This window comes from Aptenodytes patagonicus, chromosome 3 (genome assembly GCF_965638725.1).
Source record: "Aptenodytes patagonicus chromosome 3, bAptPat1.pri.cur, whole genome shotgun sequence".
In the NCBI taxonomy this organism is placed as follows: Eukaryota; Metazoa; Chordata; class Aves; order Sphenisciformes; family Spheniscidae; genus Aptenodytes; species Aptenodytes patagonicus.
The window spans coordinates 124,891,794-124,913,218 of NC_134951.1; positions in this window are offsets into that span (position 1 = coordinate 124,891,794).

The window sequence follows — 21,425 nt, forward strand, 5'->3', positions numbered from 1 at the left end:
AACTGATACAAAGCCTTCTGATATTGCAACTGCTGGGTTTGAGGCTCCCAGTATTTTAATACTTACCACCTTGCCTCTTTTGCTACCGTGAAGAATTACAATGACTGGCCATTGCTTGTGCAACTCCACGCTGTGCATTTGCTGCTGATCAGTGAATTTAATCCTGCTGGAAATGTAAAGGTGGGCTACAAAGAATGAACTGTTTCCCATCTGTGTTTAAGCTCCTTTGTGCCTGCTAAAGGGCTTTGCCTGAAATCAGTGACAACCTGCCCGCTCCCATGCCTAATCGTCATAAATGTGTGAAAACAGAACCCAGCATAGTTAGTAATTATCCCTTCATTATGCCAATGTGCTTCTGATAGCATATTCATGATCAGAAGACACGTGCTTCTCCTCTTACCATTTTCTGCATTTGCTGTTTGCAAATTTAGCTTCTTTTTCTGCTAATAAGGATTTAAAAATAATAAAAAAACCCCCCCAAAACCACCAACAAAAACCACCTCTTGAAGCCTGTGCCTGTCCATGCAGCAGTCAGTGACAAAATGTCCCCTGACCTGAAGAATCAGACTCTGCAGCAGGAAATAGCAGCAGAAATAACAGGCACATGTAAACACTGAAGAGAAAGGCACATTAAAAGCATCTAAAGCTGAGTTTGAAAGAGAATTTGGTGCCCACCACAGGTCGCTCAGAGTTTGCACATCATCTAGGGGCAATTTTGACCAGGATTAGTTAACCAGCTATTTCCTTCCTCATTGGCTTTTAACCATTTATTGTTTATAGTGCAGTCTAGGAAGCTCTGCAATAGACACTAAGGCATTTAGGAGAGGCAGCAGGAGTCACTTCAAGGGAATAAATTAAAGCTCAGCTTGTGCTTTTCAGCTGAAAATCATAAAGCATCCCTGGAAACATTTAGCTGACCCCTGAGATGGAAGAGAGAAAAAAAAAGGGCACCTTTCCTGCTCCCTACGGAGAAGGCTGTCAACCGCCAACCTTGATCTGTGCATTACATGCAATGTAAATGCACCCGTTCTTGCTAATCTTATGGTAAGTTTGATCCCAAATTCTGCCTGTGCCTGCATAGCCTTTATATTCACTCCTGTCTTTCCTCTTCTCCCTGTCTTTAAGGATTGCCTGCCCTTGGCAGACCCTTCCTCCTCTCACTACCTACCCAAAAATGTTCACATTTGTCCTCATAGCTGTGCTGATACAGTCTTCTGTCCCATCATCACCAGCTATTCAGTCATTACATGCTTTCTGAGAAATAAAATTAAAGAAGTTAATAAAACTTACGATCCCGAGACAATATTTGCTTCAGATATTGCACAGAGAATTTAGGAAGCTGGGATCTCCCAGTTTTAGAAACCAGGGAACTGTTTTACCTAGTACACTGCCTTTTTTGCAGAACTGATCAGAAAACGCTGGTCTGAACTGCTGAACTAGTTATTCCAGAACTAGTTATTCTCAGGCAGCTGTGCCTGAGATTTTGAAAAGGACAAGAGACACTTGTAATTTGTGTCCAGTTTATTTAGTAAGGCAGCACTGGATTTAGGAATGAGCCCAGATTAATTTGTGCGTTATGCCATTTTACGGGACAGCAATGCCACTGGCTGACTGTCACCTTTGAGGGACTGAGCTGTGACTTCTGCAGGAGAGAGCAATGATGTTGCTGGTGGAGGTGAGAGCAGCCGCGCATCCATCTGCCAGTGGTTGGAGGACTGGCCACTTCTCATGCAGAGTGAAGATGAGTAGCCACAGTGGTTTAACATCAACTCTGTTACAGCTCCTCATTCCTCTGGCAAATTGAGTTGACTTTCAGGACAATTAAACTATTTGTGCCTCCATCCAGTCTGTTCATTGCTGTTAAATTCCAATGCAAAATGAGTCTCATCTGAAACAGCAGCACTAGTAATAGGTAGTGCAGCTCCTTGTAATGAGATCCTCTCATCTCATTTGATGAGTTAACAGTGAGCAATCACAATAGTTAACAATGCAGATAAAGCCTAACTACTGACATCTGAGCTAGCAGAAGGGGATGGAGCTTGCAGATCAGAGTTGAAGTTTCAGGCTTCCTGAAAACTGAAGTCAGCCCCTTCCTGCACAAGGACCAGCAGTTCCAAAACAGCGTCACGTTTACCACCTCTCAGCCAGAAGAATCTCACTTTGGACAACCACAAACCTCTGCAAGTGAGCGTGAATCCACGCCTAAAGCTCTCACACAGCAGTTTCTAGAAGTAACCTTTCCCTTCATCCTCTGCTACGACAAGGGCATGCTGCTTTGTTCTGAGGGGCAGTCCCTAACTTGTGGCTGGACTCCAGCGAGCTGCAACTTCACTTGCCTCAGTCTAGCAATGAGCACATCTGCTCTTGGCTTTCAGGAAAATCCAGCTCGGCTTCTCTCCCACAGAAAAATCCCAGTACGGTCAGCAATCCCTCCAGATTAGTCTGATAAAGCTGAACACCACCACACACACGCACATAAAGACTGCTGCAAACATTTCTGCATGCCACTCCGAGTGCTACGTGTGTTTCTTCCGTCTTGCCTTTTCTTACTGAAATTCAGAAGAATGCATCTGTCTTAAAAAAAAAAAAAATCAAACCAATCTCATACAGAAAAACCTGACCAAAACTGGGCACGCCACTGCACATGCAGTTTCCCCAGAGGGGAGAACGTGAAAGCAAACAAAACATGGCAGATGTTAGTCGTGGTGTTTAATGTGCTGCTGGAAGGTGCTCAGGCCCTATAGCAGTGAGAGCTCAGAAGTCTATAGTGCGGCAGCCAAACACTTCAAGATGAGCTTTTCACATTGCTGTTTTGAAATACTTCAAGATGATGTGGCACAGAAATAATTTAGGCAAGAGTAGATTTTCCTAAGCAAGACAGAATGATAAAACGTTACACTTTCTGATATACAGCTGAAATTACACTACCTGAAAAGGCAATATCTCATCTGAAACACTGAGTATCAAAATCATTTGATTTTTCCATCAAAATGTGGAGAAGACGAAGAACATTACAGCAAAATTTCTTGATTGAAATACAGGCTGTCTTGCATATACAGAGCCTCGGAAATCACAAGTTGCCTTCATCTTTTCCAATCATTTTGAATTAACTAAGTAACTACCTCAGCTTGTTTTTAAACTGCGGTGACAGACAAGGTTAAATTCTCAGGTGTATTAAAAAATATCCTAAGTGAATAAAAAGGAAAAAAAACAAAACAGCTTACAGTTTGTGCGTGTTGCATTATATCATCGTTTGACTTTAGGATGTTGGAGCTTGCTTTATCAGGATTTGACACTATCTACTTGACTAAGAAGTAGCTCAAACACACAAAAAAATGTAGTAAAAACACCAAAAAATGTCATGCCTGTGAGCTTCAAAGCAGCACAAGGCCTTGACTAATTTAACACCTTTTTTACACTTGGAGGAACTGCTTATCCATTGATTCATCTTCTGTTCACCCAGGATCATCCTGCCAGTATTGCTCAGAGCTGTGGTGCACTTCTCTCTGTGCAGTAAAAGAAAAAAAAATTACAGATGTAATAAAAAATTTCATGGCCTCTGCTTAAGGCTTCAGAGCTACCTTGTGGTCTTTGTAGAAGAGCTCATTAAAAATGCATTATGCTAGCGAGAGAAAAGGTTTGCAAAGGTGTTTGGGCAGTTAAATGAGAGAAAAATTCTCTCCTAGGGAAAGGAGTAACAGAGATTGCTTTATCCTTCTTGACTCATGGCTTTGATTCAAGCACAATGTCACAACCAATGTACATCTGATTGCCCTTCCCAGCCAGGGCTGTTCTGTCCCCAGGGAGAGAAATCGCACCCTGGGAGGTGGGCAGCACTTGCCTGGTGCCTCTCGCACAGTGCCCTGCTAGAAAATAAACAGACCGACAATCTCTCTGGCAAATGTGGAACCATATCGAACCTGTGAAGGGAATATCCTGAAACCGTGCCAGCGACAGTGGGTGACATGGCCGAGGGGGCGCCCCCAGGCCTCGCCAAGAGCTCTCCTACAATTAGCCCCATCTTCTGTGAATACTGACACGAGCCGTGGGAAAATTTTCCCTAAGGAGAGAGCCCACATCACCCTGAAATCCTGTTCCTGTCGTAGCAACATACCCCACACCGTGGTGAAATTCCAGACTGGATACAATTCAGTGCCACCAGCCGCTGATGTTTAAAAAAAACAAACCAACAAAACCGAAAACATAAGGAAACAAGTTGCCAAAGCCCAGGATGTTATTTAGATACAATAAGATTTTTAAAAGTTTGCTCATTAGCATCTTCTCTTACTGGAGCCTTTAGATTTTGAATGTTCCAGCTTTTCTCTGGAAGCAGGGAGGCAAGAAAGCTTGCCCTTTTTTCCTTTTTCTTTCTTTTACTGAAGGAAGTGTGGCTTCTCTCCAAGTCATATATTGCATAAGATATTTTGGAAATCAACAAGCAGGAGACTTGCAGTAGCATTTAGGTTCCTTCTTCATGTTGAACTTTGGATTACAGGGACCCAGGTATAATTTCATAAAAAAATTAAAGGGAGCAGAAATAAGCCGTCAAAATTAGCATGCAAATTGGAAGCTGTGTTTTTTCATGGGTGAATATTAATTCTACAGAAAAGAAGCAGAAGAAGTACTCTTAATAAAACAGTTTTTCCTTTTAACCCAAGATACTATTAAAACAAGAAGCTCTTTGAAAAAATCCTCACCAAGTATACCTGACAAAATATCCAAGTCTTCCTTCTTTCCTTGCCTTCCCCCCCCCTTTTTTCCCCTTTAAGGGAATTCTTTCTTTTTCTATTCTTTTGTTGTCACATGTGTGAAGATATTTGTGTTGTTTGTTTCAATATATTTCAGGTAGTTTGGCAGCACATGTACGGTAAATCAAATTAAGATCCAGGCAGGTGACATGAAGGGCTAAAAAAGAAAAAAAGTTACCGCAAATCAGGGAAGCTGGAGTCAGAGCCGGTGCTTGGGAGCAGCTCTGTGGGTGCAGGGTGCTGTCTTTGCCGGTCCCCCACCTTGCGTGGAGGGCAGGTTCATCACTCTCTGCGTCACGACTGGCTCAGTCCACCCACCCCATCACCCATCCAGAGCCTCCGGGCCTGGCCCGGCCACTAAAATGAAAAATAAGGAATAAAAGCAGCAAAGAGGGATGTGAGCAGCGCAATAACGGAGGGGAAGGGGCTGCGGGAATCTCATCCCGCCTGCGATTCTTGCGAATGGCTGTGCCCTGCTCTGGGAAGGAAATTGCAGGTATTTCATGGGAAAATCGCCTTTTTGGAGGAAACAGCAGCACATATCCTTATGGGAATGGCTCCTTAATACGGGAGATGTTAAAATAAGCATTTTTTGTATCTGTTCTCTCCTTTTGACGCCAAATATAGTTTAAGTTATAAGAATACACAATAAGGACAGGTATGCCTGCAGGAGTGTGAAAGTACATGCATCAGCTTCTCAGTCTGCAACGCCCAAACACAGCCAACAGACTGAGCAGCTCAGCGGGCTGGAGAAGATTAACACATCAGGAGCAAAATGTAGCGAAAAAGCATTTTTTCCCTCCTGTCCGTGTTGCCTTCCTGAGTACTGAGAGAAGGGGAACGTGCTAAAGAGACTGTGTTGTTCCAAGTGTCATATGGCATCATTAAATTTCAGATGTGCAGCAGATAATTTAGATAAAGACCAAGAGGCACAAGGACACACAGAAGCATTGTCAGCCAGGACTCCAAGGATGACAGGTCATTACCACAATTTCCTAAGAGGCTGCAGCTGTGAACTCCCTTTTTCTTTTATTTTTCACCCTCCCACTCAGCAACCTTCAGAAACTGGAGTTTAAGTCTCTTTTATGTTGATGTGCTACAAAGGAACCGAAAGAAAGCCTCAGGGGGAAGATATTGGCTTTAGCTATTTGATCCAGCTTTTTACATTGCTATTCTTTGCCCAATTCTGAGAAAAAGAAATCCCTTTAACCTCCGATTCCCTACCTAATCAAAACTAGGCTATTTTATCCAAATAGCCAAGCCATGTTTCTTAATGCCCGCATTGATTTCAGCCCCCGGAGAGTCAGATCTGAAAGATTTTCCTTGAAGGACTAGTCAGAAAGGAGAGTAATTTCTGCTGCTGCTGCCACGAAGCTCTACCTTTGTCACAAAATATTACTCTTCCCATCAAGAAAACAAAGGGTCCAGCAGCGTGAGGAGGGACCACAGGAACGCAGGCAACCATGGGTGCAGGCAGCAGCCTCGCTCTGCCCCGAGCAGTGGCACTGCACCTTCCAGCACAGCGTAGGGCCAAAAAAAAAAGGGTGCTGCAGCCCCAGCTCGGCTTTCACTGGGGCCGAGCACTCTGCCTGCACGAGGCAAGCAGCAGGGGATGATGGCCTGCGGCACGGCCTCCGAGTTGTTGCAGGAGCAGAGAAGCATGGCTTTTATCAGGGCAGGTCTAATATTAGCTAGAGACTCCTCAGCAGGAGGATCCCTTCATTGCATTTCTCGTAACCCCAAGGAGGGAGACCAAAAAAACCCTATAGCACCAGGGTGTCTGGTGTGATCTATAGCATGTCATATGCAAGTATGGGGCATCTTCAACCCCCTACCCCAGCTCTAGCAGGGCTGTCCCGGGGAAGCGGTGGCTGCAGCCACCCCTGTGGAGCCAGGGGACCTGACCCCGACCCCAACCCCAACCCAGCCTGCCCCCACGGATGGGGGCATCGGGCAGTGGACGGGCAGTTTCCCCACAGCTCACACAAACAGAAAAATTTTTAGAAGTTTCAGGGTTCTGCCACCTCCACAGGGTAGATATTGCCAAAGGTGGGGAGAAGGAGAGTGAGGGTTATCAGCAGGCAAAACAGCATTAAAAGTCACTCTCTTGAGGAAAGCAGGCTTTACAAAACGCCACAGGGAACTCCAGCACAAGCCAACACCTATTTAGTATCTCAGTTTTCCTGGAGGTTTGCAGCAGGAGCATGGGAGTGTGGGGATCTCTCACTTCTTAAAATTTCCCTTTAAAATACAACCTATCGGACAGGCAGGAAAGACCAAACGCTTTGCATCTCTTCCAGGGATCACCATTACACAGAGAAAACAATTATTAAATCAATGGATAAATCAAAAGCTACAACTTGGTTTTCTTTTACAGGTGTCAATTCCAGAGCAGAAGATCGCAGCTGGGGAAGCTGATTTTGGAATACAAATATGACGAGCACTTTCTGTAGGCGTCCTACCAGTAATAAGCTGTGGAGAACATAATCCCTTTGGCTCCCAAAGTCATGCAGATGAAACCCAGCCGTCATTACACAGCTGGGTCTCTAGCAGCAGCAGAGAGAAAGAGAGTGGATTTCAAAATAGTTTCAACTACAAGATGCTGTTCAATTCAGTCAGAAATTGATTTGGATGATTCACTGTGCAAATGAAATACTGTGCCCGGGTTTTGTTTCTTTGCTTTCTAATACCTTTTTTTTTAAATGTATTTCTAACATACCCTCACACATGCTGCTCTGTCTTGCCCTTTACCAAAAGAAAAACATACGCTGCAGAAGTGTTTATCCAGCCTTCAACCCAACGTTAACTCTGAAACTATTCTTAACCTCATCCCTGCAATCTGAAACACTCGTAACATCAAATATAGCTAGATCTACTCTACCAGCACAGGTCCTGCTAAAGCCAACATACACTTCTAAGAGCAAGCCCAAACCCTAACCTAATTCATGGTCTGCATGAATTCCAGATTAAGGTCGGGCTGATACCTTATCCTGAGCCCTGCCTTCACTCTTACAGCTCCCAATACCTGTAAAATGAAACGCATCACTGCCAATCCCCCGTACAGGGAAGGCGGCTCTCCATTAGGCAGGGCTTACCTGCTTCTACTTTCCTCTCAGTCTCCACTTAAATCTTACCCTGACCTTTGCTTCAGTACATCAAGGTTAACTGCAGTGTGCTCACACTGGCAAGCTAACTCCTTCTGAACATTGCCTTACGCCAACTTATCTGTATGTGCTGACGACAAATGAAGCAGAAATAATGGATTTTTGTTTTTCTTTTTTGCAGCAGAGCATCCCAGAAGACCTTGCGCAAGGTCTGTGGCCCACGCTGCCCAAGGAGATGCCGTTGCATTGCCATCCCCTGTTGCTGTTACTCATGCTTTAGTAAGGGCAGGCAGGACCCCGAGGTTTTCTCTAAACAGAGATGCAAAGACGAATTTACTGCTTCAAGAAACAGAACTGGTGGTGCAGAAAGCCACCAATTACTGGATTATGATTTGCTTTGGAGCTTTGCTGGCCAAGCCTTCCACGAAGGCATTGATACTTCGGCTTTTCTCTTTTGTTCTTTTAGGTGGATTTTTGTTTTGTTTTTTATTTGTTTGTTTATAAAAAGATCATAACAATCCTGTCCCCTATTTTCTCATCTGAAAGTTTATTTAAAGGAATCGTCTCCTTTTTGCCCTTAGTTAACCCCAAAGGAATGAGAAGATTCTGATAATATTATGAAAAACTTTGTCCAGTCAAAACATTTAAAATTTGACCAATTGTCAGCAAAATGCATCAGGCCTGTTTTGACAGTCAGTTTTATGACCTGGGTTTGCTTCCAGTTTCAGCTGGTTATTAGTATTTCTAGGGCTCGATCCAGAGCTCTGAGCATCACGGTAGTTGTTACCGAGCCCAAGAGCTTTTGGATCTGGCATGCTTTTCCCCAAAAGACCATTGCAAATCCATCCACACAGCCGCTAACCTGCCCCAGGTGCTGCAGCTGCATACAGCCCAGGAACAGCTCAAAAGCTTGCCAGGAAAACGGATAAGCACATTGAGGGGTACCTGCATAAGTGATGGGGAAACCTCAGCTGATCTCAAAGGGAGCATGATCAGACCTGAGGATGGTTGCGCGAAGTGATACGTGATTTCCTGCATCATCTTCATTTCTAGAACAGCCCTCCCCCCTGTATCATTTACAAGCTGGCTATTAAATTGTAAGGTTGGAAAAATATTCAATGTTCTCCACTTCCCTCACTGAATTTACACAGAAATGGCAGAGCTGCCCACTGCTGAAGCCTGCGTAGCGGCTCCAGCCAGAAGAGTCAGACACCTGCGAGAGGAAGGTCTGTACTCTCACAGCGAGTAAATCACTCCAATATATCGTTCAACAGCCAGGCTAACTCCGAGCCAGGACAACGCATTTGGGATCTGCCAGTGAAGGCAGAGGTTGCTCTCAGCCCATCCCTGTGCACTGACACATCAGGAAGCGGCAACCTTTGTGACTTCTGCAACAGCAGCTACATTTCTGTGAAAGACAAAAAAAAAAGAGGTCAGCCGAAAGATGAGGGATTCCTTGCCTTCCTCTGAACACACTCAGCTTGAGAGGGAAACTAAGTCACTGATTGCAAATTCTGCAGACAGCCCAGGCAAGCGTCCAGCAGCCTTTTGGTCCGGATCACCACAACCCCAGAGCAGCTTCCTTTGAGGGAAACACGGATCCACGCTCATCTTTGGTTGTTTTTGGCAGTGCTTTGGCAGTTTGACAACGTCTTTGTCAAACGCTAGGCTAAAAAATCACAGAATCATAGAATAGTTTGGGTTGGAAGGGACCTCTAAAGGTCATCTAGTCCAACCCCCCGTGCCATGGGCAGGGACATCTTCAACTAGATCAGGTTGCTCAGAGCCCCGTCCAGCCCGACCTTGCATGTTTCCAGGGATGGGGCATCCACCACCTCTCTGGGCAACCTGTTCCAGTGCTTCACCACCCTCAGTGTAAAAAATTTCTTCCTTATATCTAGTCTAAATCTACCCCCCTTGAGTTTAAAGCCATTCCCCCTTGTCCTGTCACAACAGGCCCTGCTAAAAAGTTTGCCGCCATCTTTTTTATAAGCCCCCTTTAAGTACTAAAAATACCCTTCAACACCTACCCACCTGCATCTGTATTCTTTTTTTCAAGAAAATCTTTAATTTCTTCTTTTTTTTTTTTTTTTTAAGTGCATGCATAGACAAAAGAGCAAAAATAACAGGGGAAACAAAAACATTACTGAAGATTATTACAAAGGAATCTTAGTTAATGAGCTTGTAACATACCTTATTTTCTGTTTGGCATCTTATTATACAGCAGATCCTTCTTGCTCTAAAACACCAACTATTTCCAAAGTTCATGTTATGTCCTGGTGTGCATCTGCTGGAAGGTGCTTTGTACCTGAGAAGCACAGTCAGCACTGGGGTTGCTATGGCAAACAAGCTTTTCTATCGGTCAGGAAAAGAAAGTCCTGTATAAATACTGAGTAATTACTCAGGGAAGTAACAATGCTAGAGTAAAATCAAAACCTGTAGTAGCTTCACCCAGGGTAATGCAGCTAAACCCCCTTTCTACAGTTAATGGAGATCTGCGAGTGCAGCATATTCAATTTTTTTTTTCAGGAGCTACCCTTCTAGGCTAAAATGCAAACTGTGCTTTCACTCACATTGGTGTAAGTACAAAATAATTTGAGCGACTTCAGTGATGTTACCCTGACTGCCTTAATCTGGACTGTAATCGTTCTCTTCACCGCATGCCACCCCACCATAGCAGCACGCTTGCACAACTTTCCTGGATGTTACCAGGCCCAAACACGTGCCTTACACCTTCACAGCCAGATTCGTTCCAGCTCAGGGGGTTCTGTCTGAAGAACCCAGGATATAAAAGCCATTTCAATCTATTTTTTTTAAGTTGTTTGGCTAAATAGTCTTTTTACCTGAATATGATAAAGCCACTCCAGCATTTTCAAGACACCAAACTTTCCAGCCAACCGCTTAGATGACCTTCCAGAAATTTTTGCTCAAATAAGTGGCTCATAACAGTGTGGGATATATGAGACTGTCAGGTGGAGTCCGTTTTCTGCTCGGTACTTGGGGGGGTTTTCCTTCACCACACCTTATCTGAACTGAGTAACTGTACGTCGTGCAACTACTCTGCCTGTGGGTTCAGGAGGCAGAATCAAATCAGCGTGCGGTATTTCTCACCAAAAAAATTACTAAACGACACCTGTTCAAACAGAATGGCAAGTTGTGAAATCCTCATCCCCTAGAGTATTTCTGACAGGTCCCTGTGGGCTGTATCTTGGCCCCATGCCGCTCAGTATCTTTGTCCATGACTTAGGGGGGAAAAAAAAAAGAACACATCAGCATAGCTACTAGTGATGTGTCACACGTGATGTATGACACACATGCACACAGTGACGCAGAAATTTGTAGGACAATAAATAACAACAAAGCCCAGTCAAGCAAATCCAGTGAAAGGCAGCTGCTAGTGGAGACACGCTTTAAGTTGCTACATCAAATTCATAGTTAAAGGGAGCTACTCTGGGTTTCCAGCCAGGTAGCTGCAAAGAGACCCTCCTGCTTCTTCCATCTGCTGGCTCTTCTCATCAAACATGGGGCTGCTGAAAAGGTCACGAGACTCAGCTCTCCACTGCTGGTGCTGTGCTTACCTGCTATCCCGTGGCCTGGAGGCACCAAAAACAAGCGCGAACTTCAGAGCTTCCAGCTGGGAGAACGGGATGAAGCGAGGAGACCGGTGGGTGGTAGATAAAAGAGAAGAAAGCCTGGGAAGAGAGGAGAGACTTTTCATAGCTCTATCAGAAAGTCAGAGGAATGTCTAAAGATACTAAAGCGAATGGTGTTATCAGATTAGGGGGTTGTTTAGCAGTATTCATGGACAAAAAGCAGAATTTTGTCCATCATACTTTTAAATTAGAACTTTTTCTCTTGTTGAGAAAATACATGCAATTAATTTCCCTACCCCATTCCCGGCTGTCAGAAATCACTTTGGACTGATGTGCCTGTTTAAAGGCTGCATCCAACCATTACAGCACGCAGCTTATTCCATGAAATCTTCCATATAACCCCCCCAGTCTGCCACGGACATTCCAACACACAAAAACCAAACTCTCTCAACCTTCATGAACTGACAGGCACATCCTCACTTAAGTTGCATGAAACATTAATTTTGTCTTCCTACTGGCTGTTGCTTCTCAATAATGATGAGAATAGAATAAATGATGCTTCAGCTTCTTTAAAAAACAGATGTATTTCTGATACTGTTGCCATAAACTTTAATGGTTAAAGTAGGAAAGAATTTAATAAACCGAAGTTTCACAGTCTTGTTACCTTATTACAGTTGTGCCTCAGCACCATACAGTCACTAAAGTATTTATCATTGCTACATAATTTTCAGGTTGCTTCTCCTGATTTCATAGATGACAAAACAGAAAACTGAATACCTTATGTAGCTGCATAAATTGCTGTACACCTAATGTCCCACAAAAAGTCTGCCACTGAAGCAGAAATCAAATACCATCCCCTGCCAAGTCCCAATTTCTCCCAGCCTGATGTGTGGTGGGGAGACACTTCCAGAGGGAGGGCAGGGGTTGCAGCCGATGTGGTTTTGGGTAAGCAGAAGGTGTCGATAGACAGTGGTGCTGGGGAGGCCGTGTACGTTCAACAGTGCCCAACAACAACATAAAAGCAGAGTAGTGAAAAGAGTATCAGCCACATACTTTTTTATATATATATTTATATATATACACACACACAGGCTTTCTCGTTATCTAGATTTTCATATTTAACATGAAGCCACAAGAAAAAAAAAATCTTCTCTATAAATGGAAAAGTTCTAATTCGTTATAATCAAGTCTGTGAAATCGCCACCAGGGTTAAAACCAGATCAAGAATTTCCCTACATTCGTGGTCACCATCTAGCAGATGTCATTCAAAAGCATGCTCACAGGGATCAGGGAGAAGGTACGTCCATCTGCCTGCTGACAGACATTTATACTCTTTCCCTTGCAACTTTTTTTCTGAGCACACCAAACAGCTACAAATCAATGGCCAATTTATGACCCATTTCTGCGATGAGAAATGCAAAGTTCAGACCTTTCATAATTCAGAAAGAGAGCGTGCGCATACAAGCAAGACAGCACACGCACATGTCCAAAGAGAATATACAATAATGCACAGACTTGCAGAACCAGCGGGAGAACGTGACTGTAACCTGCAACCGTATTTGCTAGATACAGCTTCCAATTTTGTTCATCCAACCGCTTGATGCCCTTCTGATTGCGTTCGCATAGGTATTTATTCAGGGGAACAGGGGCTGTTTTACAGAAAAAGGAACACAGCTATAAACATCCAGGATGCCCTGAATGGTATGTCCACAGCTGCTGAGAGGTAGGTAGAGCATCCGAGTCCTGGAAACTCTTACAGGGTGGCTTACGGAGCTGTCCTCTTGTGTGGCACGACAGAGGGCTGAGCCCCCGCTCCCAAACTGGCCTTGGGTTCACCTTGCCTCGAGTATTACAGAGAGCACCATGCTCTCGAGTCCTCTGCGCTGCGCGGCACAAGACTCCTTTTGGGCTTACCGAAGGCCAATAGCGACAAAATTTAGTCTGGCCAGATTAAGATTTCTTTGTTTTCTCATTCTCCAGGCACGGTTTGAGCTTTCCACCCCGTTTTCCGGGTATGCTCCTCCCCGGCTCTTTGAGCTTTGCAGCTACAAGGACAAAACTTCTGAAACACTTCCCTGCACGTCTTTCCACTGGTCTTAAATGCTAATGCATTATATAACCCCGCCGTGTGCCGAGGGACCCTTTACATTATTTAAAGGCTGTCAGTCAGGTGTGAACCTTCCCATTGATTTACCATTCACTCCTCATCCTCTCCTGGATGCATTAGGCAGCTGCAACCTGCGACTGGTATTGAAGAATAACAATTCCATTTGTTTGAATCTGACTTAGCGCTGCTCATTTTTGCAGCCCATATAATTCTCTTTACTGCAGTTCGGGTGACATTAATGACAAAATAAATAATTCAGCATGATTTTCACCCAAATGTAGCCCTGTCAGAGACTAATATACAATCTTTGCTAGCTTATTTAACGAAACAAGCCACTGAATTGTACTTTTTAAGGCTGAAACTCTCATTTTAATGGAATTTGGTGGCAAAACTCCCCTGAGACCCATCGGTAACTAACAGGTACAATTTCCTGCTCCTGTTCCTGCCACCCCGCCTTCTCGTTTAGCCCTCGCATTTACTCTCTGCACCCACTCAGCAGGTCTGTGCCTTCTTACCCTGCACATCTTACAAAACAGGCTGGCTTTTTATGAAGCTGCGCTTAGCTTGAAGGGACCATGAACTGAAGCTGCACAGTACCAGGGATGTCCGCACAGGGTAATTAGGGGAAAAGAGAACACTTACTTCACTAATGAGACCTGGCAGCCAGACTTTGTGAATGAAACCACTCCTGTTCTGGCTCTCAGGGCGGTGGGTTCAGTGAGGAATCCAGCCACTCCAACCATTTCAGGAAGGCTGCTTGGCTAGAGAAACACTTTAACAAGACCACTATTAAAAAGAGAGAAGGGAAAAAAAAAAGCACTCATTTTTTGGACATTCATGACAAAATTTCCAGTAACTTCACTGAGGCCAGGATATGCCTTTTACTACCCACTCCCCCAGTCCCTCTACTGGGTATTTTTTATTCGTTTCTCATACACTCATTCCTACTTGCCCTGTGTTTATTAATGCTGTCCCTGAGCTGCCATGCTAAAATTGGTGTCAATAGCTGTATAATTTCTGCGTAAAGGCACACTCCTACCAAGACAAACCTTGCAGCTTACAGTGCTGCTTTCCCTTAGAAGCGTATCGGCTCCAAAATGATCTCAGGGTTGCATTTGGATCAAGACCCTTATTTCCTCGCAACTTTATGTTCGCCTCCTGTTCTTTTTTTCCCAGGCACACCACTTAATTTGTCTGTAAGCAACACACTCAGAGATGGCAAATACATTACGCCAAATTATTCTCCCCTGGAGCAGGGTCAATTTGATATTCAGATTGGCTTTTCATTTACCCTGGGTCTGCAAAGTGATTTTGCTTTCTTTCAGCTTCAATTTACCTAAACGATTGGTATCCGATTTTTGATTTTGCAGAATTGAACTGTCTAGACTGCTATCCAGGGTGTTTTTCCTCCCATCCACAGAGTCTGTTTTTCTTGTTGTGCAATTGCAATTGCTGTTTGGAAAGATCATAGTGTGCCTTAGGTAGCTGATGAAATAAAGCCTAATGAATTCTTATGGAGGGAGAAATCATTACAACTTGTGATTTCAAAATCATGAATGGCCCATTTCCTTCAAAATAAGATAATAATGAATAGATGATATGCTTCAAAGTATATTCTAAGTAAAATTGCTGATGGTTTCCTTGGAGCTGGAAATTGTGCACCAGGAGAGGGATGCATCTGCCCCCAAAAGCAACTGTGATTAAGGGGGAGTCAGAGACAAGTAAGGTATCCGTTTGGGTTTTCCTTCCCCAACCCTGGCCAAGACGACTATAACACACCAACCAGAAAGTTTCTCACAGCCCAGGTCCCTTTGCAGCCCACACTTCCCTTGGGAACCCCTTCACAGCCCCACTCCAACCACGCTTTAGCCTCTCTCGTTCTCCCAGCATGAACCCTAATCCTAAAAATAACCATAACTCAACCATAACCATACAGTAACTCCTGTATCATCTTGCAAAGAGACATGTCCAGAAAACACTGGCTCCTTTACAGAAATAGCCTGGTTTAAAGTCCTGATTGGCTAAACAATGGGATTAGTTGAGAGGCTATTGATTTATTATGCCAAAACCTAGAGTTTGACATGAAAAGTCTTACTTTTGAATGACATTAAGGCTACCTGCTCAGTATAGACTTTAGCCACAACCAGCACAACTGGGAATGAGCAGACAGAGGGTCCCAGAAAATTTTCCCTAAATTACTCGACCTCGTTGATTGAAGTCACTGTTTTGTCCAACAGCATTATCAGAGTGAGGTGTAAATATCAAAATGGAAGATAACTTATTAAATGAGATGCAGATCAGGTAGTGGGAGAAAGCACTGCTCCATTCCTTCAGTGAGTTCATTTACTGAAGCTACAAATCCCAAGCAAACCTCAAACGCTTAAGGTACACACAGTTAACTTATTCACATCCTCCTCCTTGCAGACAAGCTCACATGATTCTAGGGTTCAAAACTCATTTTCCTTCATATTGCTCTAAAACAACCAAACTCGCACGTGGGATGAACATGCATAGGTGAGGTTGTCATCAAGCAGATGACAAATCACTGACATAGCAATGGTCATAATCTAAGTCTGCAAAACGTTCCCCATCCAGAGGAGACTGGTACCTGAGAAATATCAGACTTAGCTGACCAGCCGTGCTCCATCTCTGGTAACCATTACCCTACACATTTAAGCTCAGAGCCAGTGCCCTTAAATTTCAGGGCTGGAGCCTGCCCTGCATGTCCTAGCTCCGTGTATCCTTCCTACAGGGCAAATATATCAGCTAGAGAAAGAGGCAAAACTTAAACTGACACCACAGGGACATCAGCACTGGTCTCATAATATGTCATGTATGGAAACAAAAATCAAAGTGGCCTCATTGTATAAATCGTCCAAGAAAAATACTGCAGCCAGAGAACAACTGATGGCACAGTGGAGCTCTTGCAAAGGGCTATGTTCCTGCCTATACGTATGGTCTGCAGTCTGATTTGCTCAGTAACATCTTCAGTTTAACTGCCCATTTAGTTTGAATTGCATGCAATACTTACGGAAGCATACGTGGGACTGACACGAATACAAATGAATTACTTAGGTCTGGAGTTACGACAATGACACCAGGAAATGAATTTCCAGGGGCTTTAAAAGAGGAGAAAAAAAAAAAAAAAAAAAATCACTGTTGCCTTTTGAGTTCCTGATATTTTCAGCTTCTGAAAACATTACCTTAGTTAACTTTCTGCACTAAACTTTTTTATGATAGGACTAAAGTTCTTTTCATTACAAATTAAAAACCATACTCCCCAGCATAGCAGCCCTGCTAAGGCACCTGCCAGGGTAGAGCTATTCCAGATTAAAGAGGATTTTCATTTGAACCAGAGGCTGGATTGCACTTTTCATTTCTGTATGCCACAGCAGACAGGAGCAGCTGGCTGGGATCCTTTAGGAGCAATGCTGTGCTGTTAAGTGGATTGACTGCGTTCAGCAATGCAGCAAATTCCCAGTGACCCCATAAATTGCAGCCTGGAAAACACTGACCAGTGCCCGGCCTCATTTATCGCAAGCCACGGGAGCTGGTGACTTCCATTTGCACCTCGGTCCTCCTGAGGAAAGGGCCACGACAAAGAGGGAGGGAAAGGTGGAGCTCACTGCAGGCATCGAGTCCTTGGAGCAATAACTATTTGCTCTTGTAAAGCAATTGCTGTGGGATTCTGAAGGCTGGAATCTGCTGTGCTTTAAGCCTGACAATGAGAAGCATTTTGTCGCTTTGCTCCCAGCTCTTCCACCCGGCTGGGGCCTCAGCACCCCACATTTTCCTCTTCATGCCTCGCTTTCCCTTGCCTGTCAGCTTTGGGGCTGGGGAGGAGTGGTGACGACTCTTTTCAAGCCCTTGTGCCAGCTTGATCACAAAGGTCAGGACGAGTCAGTGACCTCATGTAAAGGTTTGGCTCCTTTGAGAAGACGCTCTTTAAAACCAGCATCCCTGGCACCAGCTGAACAATTAAACACTCACAACCCAACCCACCGCTCCTGTCCCGCAGCGCTGCAGGCTGCAGTGGCAAGCAGGGCACAGCCTCCTCGCTCACTGGCATATTCAGGAGTCTTGCTGCCAAACCCACGCGCAGCCTCCTCCCACACCTCTGAGGTACTCCAGGGGGTGGTTTTGTCAGCAAAGCAGAATACTAGCATGAATAACACACCGATACTGTCAAGGACAGCAAAGAGCAATCAGCACAGCCAGCCTTGCTCTAAATGCTACCAGAATATTTATAACCTGAATGTTTTGCCCAGGGAGTTGCAGCCTAATTTAGGCTCCTGTTTCCTGCTTACTTTCCTCTCCCAAAACACATGATAGTTTTCTATCATTAATCTCCAGAGTGTCATACTTCCAGTGTCCTGAACTTGTATTTCTCTTTCCTGTAGATACAACCTCTCCTCCTACTGCAGAGAGCAGCCAACTCAATCACTTTTGCTGGCAACACTCACAGCTTCCCAGGATCAGGCCCATTACAATGAATAAATCACTCCCAGCTGTCTGTGCACACACTTGAACAAGATTAGTAAAAGTGGTTTCACATAATAGGCTACCCAGCCCCAGCTGTATCCTCCCATCTTGGTTTAAGAGTGGCTCCTTTCAGATTTATTCCTGCTCCTTCACAGCCATTTTTGCTAGACCAGAAGTCAGTCCTGCTCAGCACCAGCAATTGTGCTGCTGCTTTTATCCTCCCCAAGCTCAACCAGTGAGGTTCTGTGCACTGGCACAGATGTCAAATGCAAGGGGATTTTAGGAAATTAACTGGCAGCAGTGAGCCTACAGGTAAGGATTTTGAGCAAAATCATAACCAGATTTGAAGCGACGTGAAAGTCCCGGCAGGAGCAGGCACTGGCATGCGGGAGTTGCACAGCTCCTACCACGCTCGTTTGACTCGATGCAGCTTCTGCCCGAGTTACCACAAGGTGGGGGAAGAAGTGCACGGCCTGACCACCCACCCCTGCCTATGGCACCTTGCTCAGTCTGTGTGAAGGATGCCCCAAAAGTGGCCTGCATCCCCCTAATATAGCCTCTGGCTACGTGGCCTCTGTGCGTTTTGAGATTCACGTCCCCTTCGGAGGGTCTTTTCATGCCCTGTCTTTGCTACAGCCTCAAGAAGCACCGTGTCTGCCTGACCCTAAAAGATGAGATTGCTGGGCTTCTCTCAGCTTGCACTTTGAGAGGAGCACAGCTCATTTCCCATGCACTGGAGTAAACGTCGTCTTGCCTTCAACCAGTGATGCACACAGAGGAACGGTGGATTGAAGGCTTCACCAGTGCAAGCATGTAATAGCTTTAGTGCTAATGGGAAACGTATCTGTTTCAAAAGATGCTCTTTTAGACAGATTTTGTGCATGAAATAGAGATAGGTGGAATGTTGCAGGACAGCATTTTATTCATTTAAAAAAATGCAGAGCTGATTGACTGAAACCACTGACCATCACTGGCAATGGAATGGGAAAAATGATCAAAATGTTTTCGGTTTGTATTTCAAATTATAACTCAAGCCTAAGTAAAAGGTATTGAAAAGCCCTCAACACTACCAACAAAAATCAAACCTATAAGGAAAGGCTTTATACTTTTGCTAGCTAACAAATAATTCAATTACTCACCAGGCACTAATATGAGGGCAGAGTACCAGAGTGTCCCCTGCCATCGGCACAGGGGAGATTTAGGTGGGTAATTCCATTAGCACTGTGGAAGTCCCTTCACATAAATCTTTGTGGCATTAATGAGGAAACGAGGCATCAGTAATACAAGAAGTTTGGGAACGGTTCCTTGGCTCCACTTCTGGATCTCAAGCAAGGACATCTCAGGTTTCCCATCTCTGCCAGAGCACGGCTTGTGCATCGCTAAATCTTCACGTAGGCTCAGGGCTTGGGCTCCACTGCCGTGTTTTAGAGGTCTCACAGCGGCCCTGGGAGCAGGGAAACATAAACCATTGCAAGTAACAAGAAACACAAGCGCTATTTCCTTAGCTTTCACAAATTTGGATGCCCTTAAAAGCTGTGCATTAAATTACACGGTAAAGGAAGAGAAAGAGTTAACCATTCAGGAGCGAGCGGATTTGCTCCGTGCAGCAAACACGCAAAGCGCAAAGCGCTTGACTCTAACATCCTCACCAAGTAATTGTGCGAAGGCTCTCGGTGTCGCAGCTATTGTTTCATCTCCTTATCGGCACTGCACACTGCCGCCGGCTCTGAAGCTCTTTCCCCCTCCTTGCCCCCGAGAGGGCTCCCCCCAGGATGTTCGCACACAGGCAGAGCCCCATTAAGATGAAAGTGCTCCCAGCCTCCGCACATCTTCCTGCACACTGTCTCTGCAGACTCACACGATGTGGAGCAAAGGAACAGGTTTTGCTTTTAAGTTAGAAAAGTAGCACTGCTGCTGGGGGGGGAGGGGGACAGAAAAAAGAAAAAGAAGAAACCTGGCTGCTATTGCAGTCGTGGTTCTTCCCAGGAAAGCTCGGTCTCTAGGCCTGCTAGACCTAGAGATACAAGCTGTCAGACAAATTGCTTTTATGTTTTCCAGCAGCTGCTGCTACATAATCGCACCAAGCTTGTTTACAATTGAAATCACAAGTTATTCCAAATATTGGTCTTATTTAAAAAAAAATATCATCTCCAGCGCCTAAAAGGGGGAAAATAGCAACTACCTGGGGGACAGGCACCCACCTTTCTGAAACTTGCGTGGCAAGGCCGCAAGGACCACCGCCTGTGGGAAGATGGGAGCTCGGCAGACTGCAGCTGGAGGAAAGGACGGGGACCTGCCCGAGCGCCTTCTCAGTCAGGGCTAATGGGAGAGGATCACAGAACCCTGCACAGTTTTCTCTTGATCAAAACCTGGAAGGATTTTTTTCCTAATTCTGAAGGGAAAGAATTTGAAATTTTGTGGCGGGCATAAGAGCTTTCGGTTCTACAATGTACTCTCTTTAAGGTACTGAAGGAGAAGACAGTCCAAAATAGCAAAAACTGTGTGCCTACTTTGTAATTAATTTTGGTTCTTGATGGCTTTTCCTTCTGGCCTACCAATGCTCCTCACTTCTGACTGTCACAGTTTCAAATGAACTTCTGGTTGTGCTTGAACCCTTCAGAAGCACATCAAGGGAAGATGCATCTGGCCACCTGGATCGCAGGTTCGTGCATCTACATTATCGACATACCGGTACGTTTCGGCTAGGCTGCCCTTTTTAAACTTTGATGCTCTTCTCAGTGTGAGATGCAAGATCAGTTAAAGGAAAACCTCTCTGCCCTCCGACCAAATCCTAAGCTCTTTCCTGCTGGTTAGATATCAGTCCACATCCCAACCTGGCAGGCACAACTTCTCCCACGTTGCGCTAAGATCACTGAACTAAGCCAAGCAACTGGGAGAAAAGTTGATACGATGCATTCCTTTTCTACTCAGCTGAGTTCGGAGGGTGGAGACACAGCAGGTATTATTGTTTTTGTCTTCCCAATCCTACTACTTCTTGGAAAGAAAAGCTTTGCAGTAGGCTTAACCTTTGCAAGAGTCCCAGAAGACGCAACTGAAGCTTTCACGGTCCATTTTTCCACCTCCCAGCCAGGCCCTTAGACACACGGATTAACAGGTCCTCGTGCAGCAATTACATGGCCTTTCCTTCACACAGGCAACATGCAAATACATACACCGTGGCTGCATCTATCCTTGGCTAGATCTGGTTTGAGCAGTGCCGTGCCTCTCAGCAAATATCTGGAGTTCAGCTAAAGCAGAAGCAGTTGCAGCAGCTTACGCCACCTTAGAGCCTGCTCTCCCCATGTATTTATCCCACTCTGGCTTTACAAACTATTTTGCAACTGTGCTGGCAAAACTCAGCTCCCGGGGAATACAGAAATCTCAGCTTTCA